This window comes from Phyllobates terribilis, unplaced genomic scaffold (assembly GCF_046119375.1).
Source record: "Phyllobates terribilis strain yellow unplaced genomic scaffold, ASM4611937v1 Scaffold_9__5_contigs__length_417890890, whole genome shotgun sequence".
In the NCBI taxonomy this organism is placed as follows: domain Eukaryota; kingdom Metazoa; phylum Chordata; class Amphibia; order Anura; family Dendrobatidae; genus Phyllobates; species Phyllobates terribilis.
The window spans coordinates 99,584,910-99,600,876 of record NW_027362769.1 but is presented as its reverse complement, the minus strand read 5'-3'; positions in this window follow the sequence as shown (position 1 = coordinate 99,600,876).

Here is a 15,967-nt window from a genome sequence, read left to right as displayed (position 1 = left end):
AAGAAGCAATGTGGTGGCCGCAGACAGAAGGCGGGCAACCGTTCCCCATAACACCAACACGAGGGACGTTGCCAGTACAAGCGGTAGGTCTTCCAGAGTCTGGAATTTTTTTAAAGACTCTGCTGGTAACCCCAAAAAGGCCATTTGTACCACCTGCCATGCCAGCATCAGCAGGGGTGACAAAACTACCAGCCTGACAACCACCAGCATGATCAGGCACATGGCAGCAAAGCACCCAACTTTGTGGGGTGAACCCCAGGGTCTACGACCAGTGTCAGCGGGTGTCACCACTGCTTCTTCCGCTGTTGTGCGTGCAATAGAACCCCCTGTTGTGTGTGCAAGGCAATCCCCTGTCCATACTGCATGCAAAGATGCCCCTTCCTCTCAGTCTTCACTTGTTATGGCATTTTCTCAAGAAAATAGCAAAAGGCAATGGTACTCACCAGCCAAGGTTTCAAGAAAAAATGCACACCAGGACACGGCCGGCCCCCTTTTGTTAGAAGGAGGTAACACAGGTGCAGAATGCTAATGAACAATCGCCCTCACTCACTCTCACTGGAGGGGCGACTACCCAGCATTAAAACTGCACACAGATGAAACTTGCAGTAGGGTGCAATTCACACACTCGCGGCACTGTGCCTAGCCAGCATCCTATTACACGCCCCTACTATTCGACTAGGCGGGATGCCCGGCACCCTATCCGTGCATCGCAGAGTTGTGAAGCCCCCACTCACAAGGTCACCATTACTGGGCCTGGCCGTGCCCTGGCAGATAAAAAAAGTGCAAAAAATATCATATGAGGTATTAGTTGATATTTTGGCCAAAATACGTAAGCTCGCAACCCATCGTCAAGGGTCCTCACGGTTTTGCGAGTCCCTACTCTAATATTAAAAACAGACAGCATAGCCAGAACAATAGACAGAATTTTTAGAAAATAGCAAAAGGCAATGGTACTCACCAGCCAAGGTTTCAAGAAAAAATGCACACCAGGACACGGCCGGCCCCCTTTTGTTAGAAGGAGGTAACACAGGTGCAGAATGCTAATGAACAATCGCCCTCACTCACTCTCACTGGAGGGGCGACTACCCAGCATTAAAACTGCACACAGATGAAACTTGCAGTAGGGTGCAATTCACACACTCGCGGCACTGTGCCTAGCCAGCATCCTATTACACGCCCCTACTATTCGACTAGGCGGGATGCCCGGCACCCTATCCGTGCATCGCAGAGTTGTGAAGCCCCCACTCACAAGGTCACCATTACTGGGCCTGGCCGTGCCCTGGCAGATAAAAAAAGTGCAAAAAATATCATATGAGGTATTAGTTGATATTTTGGCCAAAATACGTAAGCTCGCAACCCATCGTCAAGGGTCCTCACGGTTTTGCGAGTCCCTACTCTAATATTAAAAACAGACAGCATAGCCAGAACAATAGACAGAATTTTTAGAAAATAGCAAAAGGCAATGGTACTCACCAGCCAAGGTTTCAAGAAAAAATGCACACCAGGACACGGCCGGCCCCCTTTTGTTAGAAGGAGGTAACACAGGTGCAGAATGCTAATGAACAATCGCCCTCACTCACTCTCACTGGAGGGGCGACTACCCAGCATTAAAACTGCACACAGATGAAACTTGCAGTAGGGTGCAATTCACACACTCGCGGCACTGTGCCTAGCCAGCATCCTATTACACGCCCCTACTATTCGACTAGGCGGGATGCCCGGCACCCTATCCGTGCATCGCAGAGTTGTGAAGCCCCCACTCACAAGGTCACCATTACTGGGCCTGGCTGTGCCCTGGCAGATAAAAAAAGTGCAAAAAATATCATATGAGGTATTAGTTGATATTTTGGCCAAAATACGTAAGCTCGCAACCCATCGTCAAGGGTCCTCACGGTTTTGCGAGTCCCTATTCTAATATTAAAAACAGACAGCATAGCCAGAACAATAGACAGAATTTTTAGAAAATAGCAAAAGGCAATGGTACTCACCAGCCAAGGTTTCAAGAAAAAATGCACACCAAGTTTCATCTGTGTGCAGTTTTAATGCTGGGTAGTCGCCCCTCCAGTGAGAGTGAGTGAGGGCGATTGTTCATTAGCATTCTGCACCTGTGTTACCTCCTTCTAACAAAAGGGGGCCGGCCGTGTCCTGGTGTGCATTTTTTCTTGAAACCTTGGCTGGTGAGTACCATTGCCTTTTGCTATTTTCTAAAAATTCTGTCTATTGTTCTGGCTATGCTGTCCATTTTCTCAAGAAACAGCATCAACGTCCACGTCCCACCGCAGCGTTCAATTGTCGATATCCCAGACCTTTGAACAAAAGCGGAAATTCGCAGCCAACGCCCCACAGGCCACTGTCCTAAATTCTCACATTTCATGACTGCTTGCATTGGAAATGCGGCCGTTTAGGCTGGTGGAGACGGAATCCTTCCGCAACCTTATGGCGGTGGCCATCCCTCGGTACTCGGTCCCCAGCCGTCACTATTTTGCCCGGTGTGCCATCCCTGCACTACACAAGCATGTGTCCCAAAACATCTGCCGTGCCCTCAACAACGCAGTTACTGGGAGAGTCCACCTGACAACGGACACGTGGACAAGTGCTTGAGGCCAGGGACGGTACATCTTCCTGACGGCACACTGGGTAAACATAGTGGAAGCCAGGACCCAGTCGGACCTTGGGACGGAACACATCCTCCCCACATCGAGGATTGCGGGCCCTATGTCAGTCAGAGTTGCCCCCACAGTGTACAGCTCCTGGCCATCATCCTCCTCCTCCTCCTCCTTATGTTCAGCCTCCATCTCAGATATCACCATTTCAGTTACAAGCTGGAAGCACTGCAGTAGTGCCTCCGCCAAGCGGCAACAGGCTGTGCTGAAACTCATAAGCTTAGGTGATAAATCTCACACTGCTTGTGAGTTGTGGACAGCTGTGAAAGAGCAGGCAGATCTGTGGCTGAGACCGCTGAACCTACATCCAGGCATGGTCGTGTGTGACAATGGCCGTAACCTTGTGGCGGCTCTGACGCGATGCGAGACCACACACGTATCATGCCTGGCTCATGTGCTTAACCTCGTGGTTCAGCGGTTTCTTAAATCGTACCCCGAGTTGCCAGATCTCCTCGTCAAAGTACGCCGCCTGTCAGCTCATTTTCGCAAGTCGGCTACAGCTTCCGCCGCCCTTGCTGTGTTGCAGCAGCGTTTGCAGCTTCCGGCACACCGACTGGTGTGTGATGTCCCCACACGTTGGAACTCTACCCTCCACATTTTGCAAAGGATTTGTGAGCAGAAGAGAGCAGTTGTGGAGTACCAGCTGCAACAAAGCCGTCGATATTCAGGTCAGACTCCACACATAAGACCTCAGGAGTGGACCTGGATGTCTGACATATGTACCATCCTGACAAACTTTGAGGAGGCCACCAAGATGGCGAGTGGCGATGACGCCATCATTAGTGTCTGCATCCCACTTGTCTGTCTTTTGCAACGCTCTCTGCAGAGAATTAAAGAGGAGGCATTGCAGCCAGAGTATGATGAGATGGATCAAGAAGCCGTAGCGGTCGATTACACACAGCCCAGCCTCATCTCATCCCAACGTGCATTGGGGGACAATGAGGGAGAGGAGGAGGAGGAGGTAGAACAGGAGCTGGTATCATGCGCTGTAGACGGTAGTACCTGTACAAGTGTCATACCGTCGGTTCAGCGTGGGTGGCCTGAGGAGAAGGGGGAGGAGGAGGAGAGCATAGTCAGTCGTCATCTTGGTGAGGACACGGAAATCTTGTCCGTTACCAGTTTGGCACGCATGGCTGACTTTATGTTACGCTGCCTTAACCGTGACCCTCGCGTTGTCAAAATGTTGGGTGACAGTCATTACTGGTTGGTGACACTTTTAGACCCCCGCTACAAGGAGAACTTTCACTCTCTTATTCCTGAGGTGGAGAGGTCTACAAAAATAGGCCAGTACCAGAAGGCCCTTGCTGCAGAACTGTTAAAAAGATTCCCATCTGAACACGCTAGCGGCAGAGGTCACAGTTCGTTGACCAACCAAAGCGTACAAGTGAGAGAGAGGCAACTCCAATCCAGCTGAGGCAGGGGAACACTGTCAACGTTCTGGGACAGTTTTCTCAGACCCTCCCTTTGGACAGAACCTGAGGTGCGGGGTACTCTCACAAGGAGTGGAAAGTTTCAAAAGATGGTGAGGGAGTACCTTGCCGACCGTACCAGCGTCCTCCCTGATTCCTCTGTGCCTTTTAATTATTGGGTATCCAAGCTGGACACTTGGACTGAACTCGCTCTGTATGCCTTGGAGGTCCTGGCCTGCCCTGCCGCTAGCGCGTTATCGGAGCGTGTTTTTGTACCACTGGGGGAATTATAACTGATAAGCGCACTCGTCTGTCAACTGACAATGCTGACAAGCTGACCCTTATCAAAATGAACAAGGGCTGTATTGGGCCAGACTTCTCATCACCACCAAATGACAGTAGAGTAACATAAAGTCAAATCCACTGTGTTATTTCGGGAGGTGTATTCACATGCACCGCTTAACACCCACACATGGGTATACGCTTCCTCATTTCGGCTGTTTTATGTTCTTCTCCTTATCATCAGCCTCTACCACCACTATACCACCAGGGTGACCGTGGTCCGTGTTGCCATTATTGAAAGTTCCTCCGTCCTTATTTTTGTCAGCTTTTGCTTGGAAGGCATAAGCAAAGACTGTGGGAGACCCACTCCCCAATAATGGGAATAATATTTTTAAGATGTTGTACTGTATGGCTCTTGTAAGGGGCATTAAAACCGTCTTGTTATACCACTCTGACCTCCACGTCTCTTGTAAGGGGCATTAAAACCATCTTGTTATACCACTATGACCTCCACGTCTCTTGTAAGAGGCATTAAAACCGTCTTGTTATACCACTCTGACCTCCACGTCTCTTGTAAGGGGCATTAAAACCGTCTTGTTATACCACTCTGACCTCCACGTCTCTTGTAAGGGGCATTAAAACAGTCTTGTTATACCACTCTGACCTCCACGTCTCTTGTAAGGGGCATTAAAACAGTCTTGTTATACCACTCTGACCTCCACGTCTCTTGTAAGGGGCATTAAAAACGTCTTGTTAAGCTACTGGGACCTCCACGAGTGTTCGAACAGGCATTACTTTTCCTCATAATTTTTGGAAGCTTTTGCTTGGAAGGCATAAGCAAATACTATGGGAGACCCACTCCCCAATAATGGGAATAATGTTTGTAATATGCTGTACTGCATGGCTCTTGTAATTGGCATTGCAAGTTCCTCCGTCCTAATTTTTGGAAGCTTTTTCTTGGAAGTCATAAGCAAATACTATGGGAGACCCACTCCCCAATAATGGGACTTATGTTTGTAATATGCTGTACTGCATGGCTCTTGTAAGGGGCATTGCAAGTTGCTCCGTTCTAATTTTTGGCAGCTTTTGCTTGGAAGGCATAAGCAAAGACTATGGGAGACACACTCCCCAATAATGGGAATAATGTTTTTAACCCTCCGTCACATACAATATCGGTTCTAACGAGTTCACATACAATGTGACTGTCAGGCGCAGGCTAGAAAAATACCTATAATATCTAATGTTTGCAATTTCAGTGCTCTAAAAGTGATCAGTGACCTTCATAGGGATGTAATAAAAGAGACTACACATAATCAGGTGCAAAAAAAACCCATTTACTTAACATAAAACTAATAACTCTGAAATACAAACATTTCGAAACTCCCGCCAAATAGTCCCCTGTTCGACTCTGTCAGAAAACTCTACAAAGAAAATTTATGGAAACCAACTTAATTTTAAGGTACCTTAAGTACTATTAAACACATATTCAATCAGAATTAGATCCTGAAGTTTCCCCAGAAAAATTATACTTGCAGACCAAAGAGCAAGAATTACATATCATTTTAGCATGTGTCAGGCAGATTGCATTATGACATTTGTGACATTCATAATTAGAAAGCCTTCTGATTCCGCTTTCCGTGGTGCAGGTGGTGCATCTCCTTCTTTTGGGAGGTGGTGCAGGTGGTGAATTTTCACTATCATCTTCTGGGCGGAATCTTGTGAGCTGAACTTGAAGGCGAGAGGGGATGCCGATTGTTTTCATACTTCTCCTGCGTAGCTCTCCAAGCACTAGTTCATGGGCCAATTTTTTCAGATAGAATCGTCTACGGAGTGGTTCAAGCTTGTTTTCAAGGTAAATGACTTGTGAATTTATACCACCCAAATTCAACATAGCAAAAAATATGACCATTGGCCAGCGTTTGGTGTTTCTGCTGACGTTGAAAGTTGAGCAATCTGATCAGCTGTATCAACACCCCCTTTGGTTGCATTATAAAATGTAATTATCTCCGTTTTTTTTTGTGCCTCAGTCCCAGGATCGATGGCATCATCATCATGAAGTGTTGATAGAGGAAGTACAATTTTTTTTGCTTGTGGTACATAGGAAACCAAAACCTTTCCATTATGGAATGCAAACATACTGCTGTACTGTTGTCTCCCTTTCACACTTACAAACTGTGTAGGCAATTCTTTTTTATTTTTTCTTACAGTTCCGACATATGAAAGCTTCTGCATTTTCAGATAATCAATCAGATCACAATTTGAAAACCAATTGTCAGCTGTTATATTGCGACCCGATCCAAATAAGGGCTCAGCCAGTCTTTTTACAACATCACTGGGTTTGTTGCTGACACAGTAAGGACCTTCTGGTTGTTTTCCTGCATAAACTTCCAGGTTGTAAGTGTAGGTCTTACTGGCATCAACAAGGGCATACATTTTTATTCCATATTTGTTAGGCTTTGATGGAATATATTGACGAAAGGCACATTTACCACGAAAACCAGGGAGCATTTCGTCAATAGTGAGATTCTCCCCAGGGCAATAGCTTTTTTTACAGTTTTCAACAAATTTTTGGAATATATCACGAATTGGAGCAAGTCGGTCATGTGTTATACGTTCGGTTCGGGTAGTTCTGTCGTCAAACCGAAGGCAACGAATTAGAAGCTTGAATCTGTTTATGGACATAACAAGGCCAAATTTTTCAACTCCATCCCCATCTTTACTCCAAAGTTCCTCCAAACTTTGTCTATTTGCCCTATAAGCTCCTGCAAGGTATAATAATCCAAAAAAAGCACGCAGTTCTATTTCATCTGTGGCCTTGATGGTTCTGTTGCAGATGAACTTGTCCTTTATAATGTCTATATATTGGTTGGTATATGTGACAATAGAGTCCAGAATGTCATCTGTGAATAAACTATTCCAGCATTCAACTGCAGTTTTTGCATTACTTGCAGTTCCTATAACTGCAGGAAGGTGAGTAATAATGTTTTGAGGTTCCCTACGTTTTTTTCTGGAGTGGCTTCTTGTTCCATTGTTTTTTTTTTATCTTTTCCCATATAATGAGATTCTACATCTTCATCCTCATCACTGTCACCATCTTGCTCTGTTTCAGAATCCACTTCACATACTTCCACCTCATCATGAGAATCAATCTCACTTTCCTCTCCTAAATCCTCATTCAGTGTGGGGTCTGCATCATCTAACAGCATGTTTGTTACTTCCTCAACATCAAGGTTTTTTGATAAATTGTACAGTTTCCTCTCCATTTCAGCAGATAATCTGAAGCAAGAGAAGGAATATGTGTTAGGGAACTACTGTATATGCCTGAGCAGCACACTTTCTTTTTTAATCTGCCTTATTTCTATGAAATATCCTCACACTTTGTGCTATACATTCATAAAACAAGCTAAATAAACAATTGTGATGAATAAAAACATAAAATACCAACCTTATTGAGTGTGACGTGTTCACATACAATGAGCCTGAGAGATTAGCGCAGTTATATCTGTCCTCCTGAAGCTCTGCAATCCAACTGTGGTATGAGGTTTCACAGAGCTGCTAGAGACAGGAGACTACCTGGAGGGAGGGGATTTCCTCACAATCTGGTGAGGAAGGAGAAATGAAAGTAAAAGAGATGTGCCTGTCAGGCCTATTGTATGTGACGGAGGGTTAAGATGCTGCACTGTATGGCTCTTGTAAGGGGCATTAAAAGCATCTTGTTAAGCTACTGTGACCTCCACCACTTTTCCGAGGGGCATTAAAACCATCTTGTTAAGCTACTGGGACCTCCACCACTTTTCCGAGGGGCATTAAAAGCGTCTTGTTAAGCTACTGGGACCTCCATGTCTCTTCAAAGGGGCATTAAAAGTGTCTTCTTAAGCCACTTTGAACTCCACAGCTCTTCCAAGGGGCATTGAAATGTTGTTTTTAATTACCTCTAACCTCCACGACTCTTCCATCGGGCATTGCATTTCCTCCTAATTTTAGTCAGCTTTTGTTTTTCAATGCAAAGGCGAAAACTAAGGGAGACCCACTCCCCAATAATGGGTAGAAGGTTTTTAGCACGCTGTAATCCACGTCTGTTTCAAGGGACATTGCAGTTCCTCATAATTTTCGGAAAGCCTTCCATTCACTGCTTAGGCCAACAGTGCACAGGAGACCCAGTTGCTATAAATGGAAAAAAAGGTTTAATTAAGGCCCTCTGACCTCCATGTCATTTCCAAGGGGCATTAGAGTGCCTCAAAATTTTTGGTAGGCATTGCACTCACTGTATGCCCTATAACTGTGTAGCCGAACCGCTCCTTTTGTTACAGAAACATATCCTACAAGACATATGTGGTTGACTGGCCTGATATTGATGTGAATGGTCCCTGTTCTCCCTGCTTTCTCCTTTGCCACTACCTCATCCATCATTTATCACCTGAAGCTTTGTTTTAACGGGAGTCATAGAACTTGGATAGTAGCAGGAAAACATCCATCAATCCTCGGAGGAGGTAGGATATGCGCCAAAACGCTGACCACCTCAGGCCTAGCCGCTACTACATACATGCGCTTGCATTCCTTGAAAACAAAGCAGATGCTAACTTCTATCTTCCTCATCATGCTCCTCACCTTGGCACGCTCAACTCCCTTGATGGAGAAGCCAGGGCCCACCGGAGGAGTCGGGTTCTCTGGTGGGCTCGTCCAATGTTGCTCTAAAGCGGGGCAGTCTAAGAAAAGTGTGTGGGGATGTTCCACGGAGAAATCGGGGCAGATTGGGACCGTTTTTGGACACCCGGCCACCCCCAGGTGGCTGGGGACCGTGTGTTGACACCCAGCCGCGGGGCGGCAGGGGACAGAGCGTGGACACCCAGCCGCCGGGCGTCTGGGGACTGAGTATGGATACCTCGCTGCCCAAGCAGCCATGAGGTAGTGGCCAGCTTCGGCCTCCACATGCCTAAAAGGCCCAATTTCAAGTGCAAGCAAGCTAGCAGTATGTTATTGCAGCCTGGGGGTGGGTGGGTGGCAGGTTGCACACTTACGCTTGCATTCCAACAAAACAAAGCAGATGCTAACTTCTATCATTCTCATCATGCTCCTCACCTTGGCACTCTCAACTCCCCTGATGGAGAAACCAGGGCCCACCAGACGAGTCGGGTTCTCTGGTGGGCTCGTCCAATGCTGCCCTAAAGCAGGCCAGTCTAAGAAAAGTGTGTGGGGATGTTCCGCAGAGAAATCGGGGCGGCTTGGGACCGTGTGTGGACTCCCGGCCCGGGGTGGCTGGGGATCGAGTGTGGACACCTGGCCGTCCCCTGGCGGCTGGGGACCGAGCGTGAACACCCGGCCGCCAGGCGGCTGGGGACTGAGTATGGATACCTCGCTGCCCAAGAAGCCTTGAGGTAGTGGCCAGCTTCGGCCTCCACATGCCTAAAAGGCCCAATTTCAAGTGCAAGCAAGCTAGCAGTATGGTATTGCAGCCTGGGGGTGGGTGGGAGGTTGCACTCTTACGCTTGCATTCCTTGAAAACAAAGCAGATGCTAACTTCTATCATCCTCATCATGCTCCTCGGCACTCTCAGCTCCCCTGATGGAGAAGTCATTGCCCACCGGAGGAGTCGGGTTCTCTGCTGGGCTCGTCCAATGCTGCCCTAAAGCAGGCCAGTCTATGAAAAGTATGTGGGGATGTTCCGTGGAGAAATGGGGGTGGCTGGGGACCGTTTATGGACACCCGGCTGCCCCCAGGCGGCTGGGAACTGTGTGTGGACACCCGGCCGCGGGGCGGCTGGGGACCGAGTTTGGACACCCAGCCGCCCCCTGGCGGCTGGGGACCGAGCGTGGATACCCGGCCGCCGGGCGGCTGGGGACTGAGTATAGATACCTCGCTGCCCAAGCAGCCATGAGGTAATGGCCAGCTTCGACCTCCACATGCCTAAAAGGCCCAATTTCAAGTGCAAGCAAGCTAGCAGTATGCTATTGCAGCCTGGGGGTGGGTGGGTGGTTGGCTGCATATTTGCGCTTGTATAGCAAGGAATGGAGGTACAATTGAACAGTACCCTGGGACAAGAACTTGCACGGGATAGTTGCAAGTCTGCATATTCTGATGCGGCAAGGATGACTTCTGATGGGCACACTTTTAGGCAGTGACCTGGGAGTCAGAGATGCTTCCAGGGGTCTTCCCCATGCTGTCCCCATGTCTTTTCCGCACTGTATGCATGTGTCACACAGCACATGGCCAGATAAGGTTGTAAAATGTTAAAATGACATTTCCCGGTGAATGCATTTGTCACGCTTGAAAGCAATACAAAAGTGCAAAAACGCATAAAAAATGCTACTTGTGAACATAGCCCAAGGTGTGGAGGAGTATTTTTGTTTTTGGTTATTTATTTTACCTTATACACAAGTCTTTAACCTGGAAAAGAAATTCCTTAACATATTTCACAGGAAAAAAGTTTCACTTTCGTTTTTGAACGTTTTATTATGAGCCTGTAAAAGTGGCTTAATACCGCTGAACACATTGTTGACAACAGTGAACTAGGGGTCAGAAATTCTTCCTGGGGCGATCCCCATGCTGTCCCCATGTCATTTGAGAACTGTCACTATTGTTTTGGGCACTTTTTAGGCTTTCTACAGACTGCCGGGGGTGCTGCCGCAAAAATGGTGTTATAGGGATCCGAGGGAGAGTCCTCGTTGAGCGGGGCGCCATTGTGCAGGAGAATAGGGTGCCAACCTCCACGACAAGGTAGGGTGAGATAGGGCCTAAATAGGGTGAGGCACTATCCCCTCCTCTCATTATCCACTGAAGATGTGGTTTGTTATTTTATGGCTGTCAATATTTTAATACAGATATTAAAAATTATATTTTAGAATTTGTCTTGAAGAGGTACGAGCTCTGTGAATTGTTAGATTGGTTGGTACCATAACTATATAGATCCTTTACTGTGATTCTTAAGTTTTAGAAATCTAGCAGAGAAGAAATATGAAAAAGTGGACAGACATTGTGGGATTCTGGTTAGTAAGGAGGTGATATCAGGTCCAATATTACTAAAAGAAACGTAATCGTACTGCTTAGGTGATGGAATAGATGTTGTTTGGATGATGGACCCACGTCACCTTAGTGGTGGGAGACAGAACTAGAAGAGAACCCATTCAGGGATTGAAAAGTTTAACAATGAATAGGATTAGTGGCTGAGTGGCGGAGTGTCGGTGCGCTGCTTGTTTTATAAGTAGAATAAATAGCGATTAGTTGATCAGGTTAAGGCACTTTTCACTCTTGTGTTTTAGGCTTTCACTCAATTTTCTAATATTTTATAAAGGTAAGAGCAACGGTTTCTGCAGAGCTACAAGAAGCCAAAAAGAACCTTAATGGACACTAATCTGGTCAATGTGACCAGTTATTGATAGTTTAGTTCTGCATGGAAAGGGTTGAAGAGAAGCTACTTGTGCGAACAAAGCTAAGTTAATTTTATTTGATATCCATTGTTTGTCCATATAACATGATGACTTACCTCCCCGTCCATCCTCTATTTTTTGCTCCACTTCATCCTCTAAGTTGTTAAACCCTGCAGAGAAATGACAAATCAATCATAAGTGAATGTACATAAGGGGGTGAAAATGGTTTTCATTATATAGTCACTGACTTCAGTTGGGGATTTGCAACAAGTCACCCGTTATCAGTGTATGATTCACATGAGTCTCCATAATATATAATAAAGCTGTTATTTTGTCCTGCATATATGTAATATGTGATGTGAATTGATTGCTGTACCACAAATATCCTGCACATTTATAGCTGAGGAATTTCTTTATGGAATAGTTGCCTAATTTCTGAATGTAAAATTCCTGTGTAAGCCCAGACTGATGGAGTAGATGTTCTCCTTTAAGATATTTCATCTATTGCAATAAATGTGAGGGTCACCACCACAAGTGACCCCCTTATAGTGACACTGCCGCAGTCTTATATTTTATCGTCAGCACTCCTCTGATTTTATAATGAACTATAAGGCTTAGTCCCCACCTTGCAGAAATTTTCCTGAGCATTTCTGCGTCTCCTTGGCAGAAAAATGCATGCGGTTTTTACATGCGTTTTTGATGCGTATTTAACGTGTTTTTCATGCATATTTGCCATGCGTTTTTCCAATGCATTGTATAGGCAAATGCGCATGCAGAAACGCACAAGAATTGGTCATGTCCGTATTTTTTCTGCGAGTAAAATCTGCTCAGAAAAAATCCTGACCATGTGCAAAGAACTTGCAGAATGTCTTGGGAAGTCATGGGATAAGGTATGCAATGCGTTTCTGGAGCGTTTACGCGCTGCAAATACGCACCAAAAAAAAGCACCAAAAACGCATCATGGGCACACAGCCTAACGGTTATGAAGAAATTGGTCACCATTATAGTGAATACTTGTACTCCCTGCCTCTACAGTCCCCATCTGTATGGATCGATAAGATGATGAGATTTTTTATTAGGATACAATTCTCTGCAAGAAGACCAAGTCACTCATCTGCTATCTATTAATCTAGATTTTTTCACTTACCATGATCTCCAGCTCCTCCAAGTTGATCAACATGATCCCAAAGGAAATTCAGCTCCATCTCTTCGTCTCACTGTAGACCAATACTGGTTGAAGAATATCTGTGCGGATACATTTTATTGACACATCACAGTGATCTGGAATGCTGACTTGTGAACAGTTATCATAATGCCCTAATTTACATAATATAACTAATTAATATACTATAACTTTACATAGAAATGGAATATAAGCATGGCATTTCTTTTGTCACGTTATTTAGTTGATAAATTGGTGCCTCTTCTGATTAGTAGGTCCCACATCGTCATTACTTTGCAGTACAATGCATGCAGATTGGAAGCTCAAATCTAACAGAAGACAATATATTGTCATGTGAAAAGCAATTACAACCCATATGAAAGGTATAAAGTTGTAATTTTTAACATACTGCATGTAGATATCAATATTTAACCTTCTTTCAAACAGTATATAGAGATAAAGGACATTAACATATGGACTGTAAAAGTATAACAAAAAATGTATTTAATTTCTTAAAACTATCCGACGTGTAGAGGGACAGTTCATGCCACGCGTCCAGCTTGAATACCCAATAGTTGTATGGCACAGAGCCATCAGGGAGGATGCTGAAGCGGTCAACTAGTTACTTCATCACCATCTTCCAAAACTTTTCCCTCCTTGTCAGACTACCCTGTGCATCAGGGTCTGGGTGTTGTGAGTGTCTATTGAAACTGTCCCAGACTTTTAACAATGTTCCCCTGCCTCTGTTGGACCTGGTGTGTGTCTCCCTCATCTATCCTCCTTGGTTGCCCAAGGAACTATGACGTCTGCCACCAGCGTTGTCAGATGGGAATTTTTGTTTGTTCAACTAGGGCCTTCTGGTATTGCATCATTTTACAAGTCCTTTCTGCTGCAGGACGGAGAGATGGAAAGTTCTCCTTGTAGCGTGGCTTGAGATGGATGAAAAACCAGTAATCAGTGTTGACCAAAATGCTTATAAAACTAGGGTCATGGTAAAGGCAGGGGGACATAAAGTCAGCCAAGTTTGCCAGAATCCCAACGGGTAAGACTTCCCTGTCCCCACCAGGAGAACGACTTTCCATTTCCTCCTCCTTCTCCTCTTCAGCCCATTCGCACTGAACAGATGGAATGAAGGTGGTGCGGGCACTACCGTCTGTAGCTCAGGCATCCATCTCCTGTTCCTTCTCCTCAGCCTCCTCCTCCTCAGTATCACCCAATCGGCGCTGAGAAGATGAGATAAGGTTGGGCGGGGTTGTATCACCCTGTGTACTTTCCACCGGGTCCACATGCAAATCTTCCTCTTTAATTGAGAGCATCGAGCATTTGAGTAGACATGGAAGCGGGATGGTTACACTGATTATGGCGTTATCAACGCTCACCATCTTAGTTGATTCTTTAAAGTTTTGCAGAACCTCACAGATGTCAGTCATCCATACCCACTCGTCGGTTGTTATGGGCAGAGGCTGACTGGAATACCGACAGGCATGTTGTAACTGGTATTCAACTACTGCCTTCTGCTGCTCTTAAAGCCTTGTCAACATGTGTAATGTGGAATTCCAGTTCGAGGTCACGTCGCACACAAGTCAATAAGCTGGCACTTGCAAACACTGCTGCTGCACTGCCAGCTGTAGTTGACTTGCGGAAATGGGTGCATACGTGGCGTACCTTGACAAGTAGTACATATAGTATATGCCTGCAAACTTTACAGTATTATTAGAGAAAAGAAAATATGTAGCTCTGAAAAGGACTTTTGTTTTTAGATTGCAGCAGCAGTATAGCTATAGAATGGCTGTAAGGCAATAAACGCTGCCTATATGCCTCTAATCCAAAAGTATCCCTCCACCAGCTATCCCTGCACTGAATGCAGGTAACAGCGGTTTTACTACAGAACGGACTGTATGCAGTCCTTGTTTACTGCGATACTCAATCAAGTAACAAGCGCATGCGAGCACCCCGATGCTCGATTGAGTGTTCAGCAATGCTGAACATGCTCGCTTATCACTAATATATATATATAAAGTACTACAATAATAAAGATTACGGCCCCCAGAGGCACAATATTAAAGGTAACAGTGAACAATGATAGTATGCTAAAACTAAATAAGATATTTTTACAACGTTCTATATATGCATTGTCCTCTATATCTTGCAGTTAAAGGACTGGTTTATCAGTAGGGATGAGCGGACACGTGGATGTCCATTTTTGTCGGGTTCGGTCGAACTGTAGTTCAAAGTTCATTTCGGGTATCAGATCTTGACCCGAACTTGACTAGAAAATTAAATCAAATAGAAGTCAATGGGGACCCGAACTTCAGTGCTGTAAAATAAAATACTTGTATTAAGGGATAGGGGGCTGCAAAAGGAAGCAAAATGGGGGTAAGAGCAGTACAATTGTCTTGCAAACAAATGTGGATAGGGAAATTACTTAAAATAACATAGAATAAAAAAAATATGTAAAATAATAATCTTGAACCAGGAGGCCTAGGTCCAAGTGAAGGAGGAGATGGACAAGGTGTTGTAGGTGGAAGAGGAGGTGGAGGAGGTAACCAACACTTTTTAAATTTTTTTTAGGGAAATGACTTAAAATAGCATAGAATTAGTGATGAGCGAGCTCTAAAATGCTTGGTTGCTCATTACTCGAATCAAGCAAATCATAATGCTTGGGTGCTCGTTTCAAGTAACAACCATAATGTAAGTCAATAAAAAACTTGAGCATTTTTCCGGGAGACCCTATCAGTAGGTCTGGGGAGGGTGGCGGAAAATTGCTGAAATGGAAACACAGCTGAAATGGACTGGGAACAGCAAGTGGAAGACCCCTGGACGCATCTCTGACTCCCAGGTCGCTGCTGGGAACAATGTTGTCACAGTATTACACCACTTTTAGGGACTGATAATAAAACATAGAAAACCAAAGATAAAATGGATTTTTATAGGAAAAAAGGGTAGGAAACATTATTTCCTGTATAATGACTTGTATATGAGAAAAAACAAAAAAAAAAGAGAAGAAAAAAAAATGCCATCTCTCACTGTATTTCCATATTTATTGGCCCCTTCCCAGCATAAAAATACCAGCCCGCAGCCTCTAGA